General features: G+C 40.3%; 1 protein-coding gene and 1 long non-coding RNA gene across 4 annotated transcripts in view; both read right to left on the reverse strand.

Moving 5' to 3' along the window:
• Positions 1-3,048, reverse strand: part of LOC123517552 (proton-coupled amino acid transporter 4-like) — an 18,854-nt gene extending 15,806 nt beyond the window's left edge. Inside the window, exon 1 of one of the 3 annotated variants that reach the window (XM_045277764.1) lies at positions 2,966-3,048. The gene's annotated coding sequence lies outside the window, so the exon portion shown is untranslated. The remainder of the gene's footprint in view (positions 1-2,965) is intronic. The other 2 variants (XM_045277760.1, XM_045277763.1) reach the window with 2 other exon arrangements.
• Positions 3,049-11,182: 8,134 nt separating this feature from the next.
• Positions 11,183-13,404, reverse strand: LOC123517641. The gene is made up of 5 exons (XR_006678519.1): positions 13,100-13,404; positions 12,454-12,605; positions 12,098-12,278; positions 11,649-11,878; positions 11,183-11,507 (listed from the first exon to the last, which is right to left on the reverse strand). It is a non-coding gene; the product is annotated as an uncharacterized LOC123517641 (long non-coding RNA).

A 13,404-nucleotide genomic window follows, 5' to 3' on the forward strand; every position in this document is an offset into this window, starting at 1 on the left:
ACCAGTCACGTATTTATTTGTATGAAAAAAATCTTCACACATTCAATGTTCTCCTAAAAATAAATAAACAAGTAAACAATTCAATAATTATCCGTTTTTAATCGTGCATAGGGATGGAAGTTGATTTCGTCTAAGATCAAAATAAGGTCATAAGTAACGAAAAATCAACCCTTGCACAGAGAGAGAGAGAGAGAGAGAGAGAGAGAGAGAGAGAGAGAGAGAGAGTGTGTGTGTGTGTGTGTGTGTGTGTGTGTGGCTAAGGTGTGCTTACTGTTATGAACAATGAAAAAAAAAAATCCTATGTTCATTGTGGTGACAGGGAAACACTAAACAGTAAAGTTTCTCTAATCTGCCACTGCCGTCAGCCATGATTACAAAGGCATGAATGTGTGTGATAATCTCGTACAAAATCTTCAAACATGTCTGCAGCTATGTTTTATCATTTACGCAGCAACGACTACATGACCGATATTGCCCGTCAGCGTGGTCTTTGTTCTCATTCTGTTCCACTATGTATGCTATGGCGCAACAGGATGGAATGTTGACGTGGATGACGAGAAAAGAATGATTTTATTTTTAACTTCCACATCTCTCTCTCTCTCTCTCTCTCTCTCTCTCTCTCTCTCTCTCTCTCTCTCTCTCTCTAAATGACTATCAACACAAACACTATATTTAGAAGTCTGGCTTTGTAGTAAGATCCTCAACTGCATATCTGTCACATTTGCAGCGTCAATTAATGCAACCCCAGCTAGCACCTTCAGTATGAGTAATGCTGCTGATCGCGCTACTATCACTCAGCGCTTCCGTCAGCTCCATGGGGGTAAAATGGGATGAGTTAGCATGGCCATAAACATGAAGCCAACACGCTAAAGGTGCGCTGTCCCGTTATAGACTCAAAACACTACCAGTTGAGAGAGAGAGAGAGAGAGAGAGAGAGAGACCCTGCGCTCATCCATTCCTCCTTCCTTCTTTCTCCTCCACTCCTCATTTTCTTTCTCATTCTCTCCCCCTCCATTCCTCATTTTCTCCTCCTCCTCCTCTTCCTCCCCCTCCCCCTCCTCCTTCTCCTCATACTACTACTACTACTATTACTACTACTACTACTACTACTACTACTACTACTACTACTACTACTACTACTACTACTACTACCACTACTACTACTACTACCACCGCTCTTCACTTATCCACTTAAATTTCTTATCTTTTCAAGTCATAAGTCAAATATCAAAACAACCCTGGGTGTACTAATAAAAAAAACAATAATAATAAAACTTATAAAATGGTGAAAATGTTATCATATCTGGCAGAAAAATAAAAGCTAGGTAAGTTTTCATTATATACATCAAATTGTCATATTTTTCTATTAATAAATCAGATAACAAAACAATGCAAACTCAACTAACACAAAGAAATAAAAATGATGATGTAGAGCCGAAGTAACATTTTTTTTTTTTTTCACTTCTCTCCTCTTTCTTCCCCCTCATACAACTCCACCTCTACCGTCCACCTCTACCTCTTCCACTTACTCCTACACAGCGAGCTATAACATGATTCAGAAACACCTGTAAAACTCTCGAAATCACGCTAATTATGGAAAATTGTTACATTAGCCGCGGCGGAACAGGGCCGGTGAACGGAGAGGCTTGGTAGGGCTCCATCGACGAGACTAGGGAGGTCGGAATACCATGGTGCGATGATGTGGTATGTTGTAGTATTGTGTGGTATAGTATGGTATGGTAGTGGTAAGTGGTGTGATGGTGGTGGTGGATGTAGTGCCGTGTATGTGGTATGGTATGGTGTGTTGATGTGGTGTTAACACTACACTCCCACAAACTTATCTGCCTTAGGTGTAATTCACCTCGGCCGTCTGCTGGTCACCTAGCCAGTCTTCCCCATTACGGAGCGAGCTCAGAGCTCACAGACCGATCTTCGGGTAGGACTTTGACCACATCAACACACAACACACACCGGGAAAGCGAGGCCATTACCCCTCGAGTTACATCCCGTATCTAATTACTGCTGGGTGAACAGGGGCCACACATTAAGAGGCTTGCCCATTTGCCTAGCCGCTTACCGGGACTCGAACCCGGCCCTCTCGATTGTGAATCGAGGTGTGTGTGTGTGTGTGTGTGTGTGTGTGTGTGTGTGTGTGTGTGTGTGTGTTTTCAAAAGAACAGATAGCTGAACTACTACCATCATGACAACAACAAAAATAACAATAACAACAACATGGTAAAACGTATGAACTAGATATTGCATAAGAATTAATCACTTCCACTTGGATTTCATCACGGGTTGGTTCTTGTTCGCTCTTTGTTATGTCAAGAAGAGAGAGAGAGAGAGAGAGAGAGAGAGAGAGAGAGAGAGAGAGAGAGAGAGAGAGAGAGAGAGAGAATGTTCCAAAGCCTTCATCAACTGTGCAAATTAGGTGAACCAACACAAGTTCAAGCTCAAAAAATGTGTAAATGGACAGATCAAGTGCAGGATAGAGTAAATCATATGGAATATTACACGTTCCCAAGACTGATAAATAAATAAGATACTCTCTGAACCGTCGCGTATCGCACAGGAACACGGTTGCAAACAGTGAAACCGAGAAAGAACAAACATAAAAAAATTTGATGGCCCTTACCAGGCTGTTTGATAAGCAGCACTATCTACTGTAGAGAAAGAGACCTACCATAATGTACCTTTCTAACAACTAAATAACTTTCCATATCGGTTCTGTACTGGTCTGAGTATCTATATATTCCACGCAGTGCACGCTAAGACAGGTACATTACACACTTGTGCACAGCTTCCTTGGTATACGTTTCTGTTTTGTTTTATTTGGTTTCCATCACGAGAAGACTGAACATGGTACATAGTATTTTTCACAAACCTTCATCTATTTTTTTCTTGCACATAGTTATTTCACTGTCAACTTTGAATGGAAATGAGACAGCATTCAAAATTCACTTACTGTCAGTATCACGAGTGACGCAAACGTAGCCACAACGATAACAGAGGATCGACTGTCGGACTCGGCTCTTGAATCTCTCTCGGAGCGCGCCAGTCTGGGAGTGCTAGATAGCAGCGTCACTAGAAACTAAATTTATTTGAGGGCAGGATCTTTTTAATGTTATGTTATTGAGAGTTTTCTTTTATAACAGATAACAGTGTATTACTTCAAACATTAACCCTAAGTACCAAAATTTTACATAATCAACAGATTTCAAATAGCCTACATGTACTACTACCAACATAACTTACTAATATGATTGTTTAACTCTGAATTTACAATAACGAATATAGCATAAAAAATCATTACAATTCCATATAGCAGGCGCTCAATGATCGTTGCTGCTGCGATATGTAGTTTCTATTAAGCTGCAGATATATAGTGTAACTTTCCTTCCACCTATGACTGAAGGCAAAGAGAACTGTGTAAAGCGGGAAACAATGTATAGTACAAAATTATATTCATCCACTTGCTTTCACATACTTGACTTTCATATATCTACTATAAATGTACCATTAATCATGGTGTTCTTATCTGCCTGAGGAAGCGTCCTATGAGAAGCAGATAACTCATACCAGTCTGTCTTTCTTTCCAAACACAAGCTTGATTACTCAATTAGTGCCACTCTAAGACAACCCTAATTCACCCAATACACGCTTACACATTCCAAAGTACAAAAGATTATACAGAAAAGGTACGCTAACTCCATTTACACTCTGCGAAGAGAGATATTCCAATCATCCAGCACGATATGCCACTTTACGAACAGACCACGCATCTACCGCTGACCTACCGTGACCGATAACAAACTCCTGCTATATATAGAAATATAGGTACATCTTTAGACACCAAATAGGTTAAGGCGCTAATATCATCGAACTCTTGATAAACGATGACTCACCCACAGATGTTCGTCTAATCACTGTAGTACGTAACTACACGTGCTCACACATCATACACCAAAGACCAAGGAGTGATGGCGTGACGCTAGAGATAACGTCCATTGTCAATCCAACCCTTAAGAAAAATAATGAATAAATAAAACATGATAGTAATAATAACAACAATAATGAAAATAATATTTTTAATCTTAGCTGTCTGTCGAAGTGGTATTGTATCATATATACCTTCCTTGAAAAAGATATTTATATCATAATGTTTTATTTGAATTTAACATGCTTGCGTTATTGGGACTAAAAGTTCAAACTGAAAAAACCTAGTGAACTCAGAAACTTAGGATAATTACATACTAGCATATGCGCACTCAAAAACTTATTTTAACCATTTTTGAGGATGAGAATATATATCTATTCATAGATAAATAGTGTATCACTGAATATTATATATGTAGCCATCCAACTGCTGAAACTCATGCCCTATATATTTCTGCCCGTAATCATGCCAAATCTATTCTCCAACTTACTAAAAACTCTTTCATCAATAGAAAATGTCAAAGTCTTTCCAATTCTAACTCCTCTCGAGATTTCTGGCATCTAGCCAATAATATCTCTAACAACTTTACTTCTTCGTCTTTCCCTCCTTTACTTCATCCAGATGGCTCTACAGCTGTCTCTTCTTTTTCTAAAGCTGAACTCTTCGCTCAAACCTTTGCTACCAACTCAACTTTGGATGATTCTGGGCATATTCCTCCTACTCCTCCACCCTCTGACTACTTCATCCCTAAAATTAAAATTCTTTATAAAGACGTTTTCCTGGCCCTCTCTGGCCTTGATTCTCGGAAGGCTTACGGTCCGGATGGAGTCCCTCCTGTTGTTCTCAAAAACTGTGCTTCCGAACTCGCTCACAGCCTGGTCAAACTCTTTCATCTGTGTCTCTCTACTTCTATTTATCCTTCTTGCTGGAAGTTTGCTCACATTCAACCTGTCCCTAAAAAAGGTGACCACTCCAATCCTTCTAACTACCGCCCTATAGCTTTGATTTCCTGCCTTTCTAAAGCCTTTGAGTCTATCCTTAATAGGAAGATAATGAGGCATCTATCAGCTCACAACCTTCTCTCTGATTGCCAGTATGGTTTCCGTAAAGGCAGATCTACTGGTGATCTTCTTACTTTCCTAACTGAATCTTGGTCATCCTCTTTTAGGGACTTCGGTGAAACCTTTGCTGTCGGCCTTGACATATCGAAAGCCTTCGATAGAGTCTGGCACAAATCTTTAATTTCTAAACTACCCTCCTACGGATTCTATCCTTCTCTCTGTACCTTCATCTCCAGTTTCCTTTCCGATCGTTCTATTGCTGCTGTAGTAGACGGTCACTGTTCTTCCCTAAAACTATCAACAGTGGTGTTCCACAGGGTTCTGTCCTATCACCCACTCTCTTTCTATTATTCATCAATGATCTCCTAAATCTGACTCAATGCCCTATCCACTCCTATGCTGATGATACCACCCTGCATTATTCAACAGCGTTCAACAGACGCCCAACCCAACAACAATTAAATGACTCAAGGCGAGATGCTATAGGACGCCTAACTTCTGATCTTTCACTTGTTTCTGATTGGGGCAGAGAAAACCTGGTTTTGTTCAATGCCTCAAAAACTCAATTTCTACAACTATCTACTCGACATAACCTTCCAGACAACTATCCTCTCTTCTTCAATAACACTCAACTTCCCTCTCCTCTACATTAAACACACTCGGTCTATCCTTCACTAAAATCTAAACTGGAAATTTCACATCTCTACTCTTGCTAAATCAGCTTCCAAGAAGTTAGGTGTCCTATGGCGTCTTCGTCCATTTTCTCTCCCTCCCAGCTGCTTGCTCTGTACAAGGGCCTTATCCGCCCGTGTATGGAGTATGGCTCTCATGTCTGGGGGATCCACACACAGCTTTACTAAACAAGGTGGAATCTAAAGCTTTTCGTCTTATCAACTCTTCTCCTCTAACTGACTGTCTTGATTCTTTAAGTCACCGCCGCAATGTTGCATCTTTATCTGTCTTCTACCGCTGTTTTCATGCTGTCTGCTCTTCTGAACTTGCTAACTGCATGCCTTCCCCCTCCTGCGGCCTCGCTGCACAAGACTCTCTACTTCTTCTCATCCCTATTCTGTCCATCTTCCTAATGCAAGAGTTAACCAGTATCTTCACTCCTTCATTCCCTACACTGGTAAACTCTGGAACTCTCTACCTGTGTCTGTATTTCCACCTGCCTATGACTTAAACTCTTTCAAAAGAGGAGTGTCAAGACACCTCTTACGTTAACTGGACCCTCCTTTTAGATTTTTCTGTTTTTTCTCTTTCTACTTTTCTTTTAACAGGGCCTGGCAACCAGCGGGATTTTTTTTTTTCCAACACTGTGTTTGCCCTTGGCCAGTGCCCTTGTAATGTAAAAAAAAAAAAAAAAAAAAAAAAAAAATGTTATCGCTGAGTATTTTTACTTGTCTTTTTTTTTTTCGTTGAATCTCATTTCACGAATAAATTTCATAGACAGTTCAACGTATACACGTACTTTACGTATATGGCTGATGAAAAGGACTCAATGATACACCTTGTGGCAAATGATAACTTTTGAGGAAGTTACTGAAAGAAATAATATGTTGTTAAACATAGATAGATAGATAAATAGATAGATAGATAGATAGATAGATAGATAGATAGATAGACATATAGATCATTTATTGACCACAAAGAATCATACATTTATGGAAATAATTTGACACAATTGGTCAGAATTTACAATTACAAATCAATAAAGAGTTAAAAAGAAAAGCAACCAGTTGTGTGCAGTTCAAAAGAACACTTAAATTTTAAACAAATAAAACAGTAAAGCTAAAAAGCAAGCAAAGTAAACGCATATGTAAAAACAAAAGAAAACGTTAATTCCTCAAAACTTTTATTTAAAGAGAAAACAAACAAACACAAAGGTTCTTCAATGAATCCCTTAAAAAAAAAACATTAAAAACAGATAATAAGGAAGCATGCATCAATGAAGCAAAGAAAATAAAGACAAGAACTTGTCTCTACATTAATACAAAGACAGAATTTTATGTAAAATCGCGAACAGTTTCATGGTTAGATCTGTTAATCATGAAATCATTTACTGTTGTTGCACTACCAAATGGTCTTACTTGAGAGGAAATAGGACAGTTTTCAATGACATATGTCTCTCTTTGCATTAGTCTGCATAGACATAATCTTTCTTCCAGGGACAGGCGTCCCCTTCGTCGCCTGTTCCAGCGTCCTCATTCTATTGCGAGCGAGTGTGCACTGGACGTATTTTGTCTATGATACTCATTGGATTTCATTGACACCGATGTGTTTTGTATAGATGTCAAGCCCTATTAATTCTAGGATGACTATTTTATAAAAGACTAGCCTATTTGATACTGAGTTCATTGTACGTAATTTAACTTTCTTTTTGGAGATGCCAATATCTTCACTGTCACCGAGAGCCAATTCTGTGATGTATTAGGAGACAGCATCATTGTATCCGAGTGCAGTTCTGATCGAATACATCAGCGGATTGTCGTTCATCGTATTTCTTTCATTCCACATTTTTCAAAGAACTTTCTCTGTCTTGATTTCTCCAACGTACTTAGTAAGGGTAAACCTAGTTCTAACAGGCACTCGTCATTATTAGTGGTCTTTCTGACGCCTAAATGTTGTTTTATACACAACTTGTATTGTTTTTCTATAGGTTTTGTGTCAACGGTTAACCAAGATTTGCATCAGTATAGCAATGTTGAAGTAACCGCAGCGCATCGAATCTTCTTTTTTCCCTAAATAGATGTGATGATCATAATAATTAATCATATTATTTTCACATACAATACAGTAGGTTCTTTACCTTAGCTACATCCATCAACAAACATAAATTTTGTCATGCTATTGTTGATTATCATGCCATGAGATGAGCAAAAGTTGTACATAATTCTGATTTTATCTAGCATTCCCTTTTGAGTTGTGGATAATAACACACACACACACACACACACACACACACACACACACACACACACACACACACACACACACACACACACACGGGTAACAGATGAGGTACGAGGGAAAGATAGACGGGTGGACACAGTGTATTTAGATACTAAAAAGGTTTTTGACAGAGTACCACATGAAAAACTCCTATGGAAAGTGGAACATATAGGAGGAGTACATGCAGGGAAGTATCTTAGGCTAGATGAGGAACTACTTAACAGAAAGGGAAATGTGGACACTGATAAGAGACACCCCATCAAGTTGAAGCACAGCAACTAGTGGCATACCAAAGGGGTCAGTGCTAGAACCAATAAGGTTTCAAACATATAATAACAATAAACAGGAGAACCTCAGTAGCTACATAAATCTTTTTGCTGATAAAGAGAGATTCTTGAGAGTAATAAAGAACAATGGGGATTGTACGAATTTTTTTATTCAAAAATAGAAGCTGGCCAAGGGCAAAGAAAAAAAAACACCCACTGGATTGCGAGTTCCGTTATAGACAATAAAAGTTATCTAAAAGTCAGGGAAAAATGTCTTCTTTTTTTTTTTTTTTTTTTTTTTGTTCATGGTATGTCCTATAGCGCTGGTAAGCATACTTGAAGTGTATATGTGGGAAGCTCTGTTAAGCTCTGTTAGTGGCGCAGGCAATCTTATTTATAGTGGTACCCATATTAGGGCCCATATCACCACCTAAGTGCATATTTTGCATAACCACTTGGGTATCATGGTGACATGTAGGTAACTTTAAAGCACTCGACAAATGATGAAGTTTCAAGGCGATAAAATGGGAGAATTCGAAGCTACGCATGGACATCTGCCGGATCTCACGCTCACACCTTATCCACTACGTCACCGCTTCCTTCTTAAAAGAAGTCAACTGGTAGGATGATGGAAATACAAAAGCAGGCAGGGCATTCCAGAGTTTACTAGAGAAAGGTATGAATAATTGAGGGTACTGGTTAACTCTTATATTAGAGAGTTGGACAGAATAGGGGTGAGAGGAAGAAGCATGTAGATATCTCCACCAGCACCGCCAACACCCACACCTACTCACCTTCGTCATCCTGAACGGCAGTGTGTCAGTTTACACATTACTACTAGTATTTCCATGCAACTATATTGTGGCATCATATCACCTCAGACGCAGTAGCGCCATGCAACAAATTGTTCACTAATTTCACTTCACTTGCAAACCAGATAATGATTTGCATCTCTTTCAACTGATAGCAAAACAGGTCGATACATTATGCATTTTATTATATCAAGAGATATTGTGTTGCCATTAGAAATATACAGGAGTATCATTCACAACATATCGTCATATCAATAGATATGAAAAATAAATACAAGTAACAAAAACTGCACCACGTTACAAGACATTGGCCAGACACTTAGATTAACTATTGCATTGAAAGACTCACAAAACATCATCTTGGGAAACACGTAACAATACCTTTGTGCTTCACAACAGAAAACGAGACACTTTTGTGATCTTTCTTCGAGACACAAGAAGGAACAGGTTGTTGTGATCACTACAGACACAGCCACGTCTACATCACACTTTGCAATAGTGTGAGTGACAATCACTACTACTACCCTTAACAACTACTACTTGGTACTAATTTACTGTCATGGCTTGGCAGCAAGACACACCGCAACGCACAGCTGTTGATGTGTGACTAGCCAGTATGCTCGCTACATTCCCTCACTAAGAAGATGGCGTCTCCTAAAAAGGAACGTTATCTTCATTCACTAAGTGTTTCTCCATGCATGGTGAATTCCAGCATGGAGTGAACACGTTGGTCATTTGCTCCTTAAGGCATAAACGATCATGATAGGTGACAGGAATGAGAAGTGATGAGCAGAGGACTCGTGTCCCAAGAGGGTTTTTTCATGTAGGAAGAGCGCCAGCCAAGGGCAAGAAACAAAGAAAAGATTAAAAAAAACAAGGCCCACTTGAGTGCTGGCTTTCTAAAAAGTGGAAAAGCGTCAGCCAAAACTAGGGAGCAAATGCCTCGATATCTCTCTCTTCAAAGGAGACAAGTCGTAGGAATTCGGAAATACAGATGCAGGGAAGGAGTTCCAGATTTTACCAATGAAAAGGATGAATGATTGAGAGTACTGGTTAACTCTTGCATTGGTAAGTTGGACAGAATAGGGATGAGAAGAAGAAGAAAGCATTGTACAGCGAGGCCGCAGGACGAGGGGAGGCATGCAGTTAGCAAGATCTGTAGAACAGTTAGCATGAAAATAGCGATAAAAGAGAAAGAGATGCAACATTTCGGAGGTGAAAAAGAGGCTGAAGACAGTTAGTCAGAGGAGGCGAGTTGATGAGACGAAAAGCTTTTTAATTCCACCCTATCTAGTAAAAAATGTGTGACTGAAACGCCCCCAAACATGCGAAGAGTTCTCCATACACGTGCAGATAAGGCCCTTATACAGAGTAAGAAATTGGAGGGCAAGAAAAACTGGCGGAGATGCCTCAGAACGCGTAACTTCAAAGAAGCTGTTTTAGCAAGAGATGAGATGTGAAGTTTCCAGTTAAGATTACGAGTAAAGGACAGAGCAGGGATATTCATTGTGGAAGAGGGAGACAGTTGAGTGTCACTGAAAAAGAGGGGGATACCTGTCTGAAAGGTTGTGTCGAGTTGATAGATGGAGGAATTGAGTTTTTGAGGCATTGAAAACTACTAGATTTTTTCTTCCCCAATTGGAAATCTTAGAAAGATCGGAAGTCAGGCGTTATGTGGCGTCCCTGAGTGATTTGTTAACATCCTGACGGGTTGGTCATCTTTGAAAGGACGTGGAAACATGTAGGGTGGTATCACAAGCGTAGGAGTAGATAAGACAACAAGTTTGGTTAATTAATGAATAATAGAAAGAGAGAGGGTGACAAAACAGAACCCTGAGGAACTTCATTATTAATAGATTTAGGAGAAGAACATTGGCCGTCTACCACAACAGCAATAGAACAGACAGAAAGGAAACTTAAGATAAAGTTGCAAAGGAAAGTATAGAAGCCGTAGGAGGGCAGTTTGGAAATCAAAGCTTTATGCCAGACTCTATCAAAAGCCTTTGATATGTCTAACGCTACAGCAAAACTTTCACCGAAATGTCTAAAAGAGGTTACTTTCCTCTCTTGGTCTACACTCTCCTCTTTTAAATTCTCTATGCATATGTACACGGTATATTCCTATCACAATGCTTCTATCACAACTTCTACATATCATGGTTTTCTGCTGGTGTAGATAAGGCATTGCAAAAAACCTTACCCACTTCACATCTACAACTGTCTACAAAATCTACAAATTTATCCACCCAGTCTACAAACGGTCAATGAAATACACTACTACACCAGTAATGAAGATTTGTGGCCGACCTTCAGAACCTCATTGGTACGTCTCCAAGAATATCCATCTTGTTCCTCTTCCTCCTCCGCCTCCTCTTGTTCCTTTGGCTACACCGGCAGTAGCAGTCTGGTGTCTGTTGTACGTCTTGCATGCTCACTCCAAACGCTTCCCTCACTTCTTTGACGTTAGTAGTACCGATTCCTGGAACAAGAGATGGAACAACATTGAAATGGCGTCAACATTAATAAGTCCTGAAAAAAAAATAAATAACAAGAAAGTACAAAACCTTTTAAAATGAGACACGTGGAAATAAATGTGTAATGTGCAAATCACAATACTCACATCATGGTCACTCAACACTTGATTCTGGGCTTGCTTCAGTGTAGTCATACAACTGTGGGAATAATGTAATGCCGTCCCATTCAATAGTGCATGCAGCCGCTCGCTCCCTCCTCCCGTCCTCCTCGATGTCTGTTGTCTTGTGGTACACTGCCACACTGGCTGGGTTGGGGAAGCTTGCGTGGATGATAACACGTCGACGCATCTTCAGGAACCCGACAAACATCTGTACACTGAAAATGTTGCTGGTGAGATGAAAAAAAGTATAAAGTATGAGTCGGCTAACTTTACAGTAATGGAATATTCTCAGTGTGTCAAGAACAATTTAGAATTGTTTAAAGTTTGGTAGAATCTCACCCACTGCTTAATTACGCTATCTTTGCCACAGCACAGCCACAACACATCCAGAGCAAGACCCCACAGTATAAAGAAGTGAAAACTATTTGACTTACCCCAACAGCTAGGCAAAGAACCCCAAGGGAGACCAGCACAACACCCACCACCATGCCAGCTTGGGGACTTGACACTTCAATGACCACCTTCTCATGACCGTTGCTGCTGGGCGGATCGAACACTGCTGAGGGGATGGTCCATAGGGAGAGGATCTGGGCGACTCCACGCACTCGTCAATGTCTGAGGGTGGAGAATTACACTCTCAGAAACACAGATTTATTATCACTTAATGATAGATTTACTCGCATTCAAGGAACACATATTCAACAATACGTTGAGGAAATTTCAAAAATTATATCACTTGTATCACTACTCATGACAAATGCATATGGCATATGGTTCAGGGAGGCCTCACCTTCACACTTGAACTTTCTGACACGAGTCTGTACCCTGCATGGCCGGCACTAGCAGTAGTATGACGCTCGAGTGTTGATGTAAAGAGGCTCACACACACCCGACATTCTTCTCCCGGCACTCCTCAATGCCACACAGCTGCACAAACTCATCCTGCCACAAGAAAGGCATTTCCTTCAGTACTGTCAAGTTATGATTTTGTATTGTACTGTATACAATATAAGAAAATCTGCAACTTTTTTATGAAACAATCGAGTTCAGGAGATGAGTTAAGCCTTTGCGTTGCAGAGGTTCGTCACTCGTAAACGTCTGAGGGTGGAGAATTACACTCTCAGAAACAGATTTATTAGAACTTAAGGATAAAGTTTAAAAAAGATGGGGTAACGAGAGACATACACGTATTTCAGGAACACATATTCAGCGATACGATAAGGAAAACTACAAAAATCATGTCAGTACTCATAAGAAAAGCATATGGCAAGATGTTGCACGAGGGTGGCGTGAAAGGATAAGTCAATGTTCGGGTCCATCACTTCGCCCCGATAGAGCTATGCAACTGGTGGGTAAGCCTTGCCCCACGTCACCTCATCAAACAGAGCAGGTCAGAATATATACAAGAAGGGACAGGCGTGGGAACCACAACTTACTTTACTCCTATATCCAGGGCAGAACACGGAGATACAGGCTTGCCCGACTTTAGTGAACAGCTGCGGGCACTGAGCGTGGTGCAAGGTGTTTGGTAATCTGCACCGTGAATTGACCGCCCACAGCCTCCGCCACGTCCACCTCATTTTGCCTGTCGTCACCTGGGAACGAAGCGGATAATCAATGATGAAGGACACTTGATATATGGGCCCACTGACACTGAGCTAGCCTGCTGAGGGCCTTAAAACATACTGAAAAATCCTTGTATAGGCCCAATTCACTCTTACACACATCCACGACAAACCAC

This window comes from Portunus trituberculatus, chromosome 42 (assembly GCF_017591435.1).
Source record: "Portunus trituberculatus isolate SZX2019 chromosome 42, ASM1759143v1, whole genome shotgun sequence".
NCBI lineage: Eukaryota > Metazoa > Arthropoda > Malacostraca > Decapoda > Portunidae > Portunus > Portunus trituberculatus.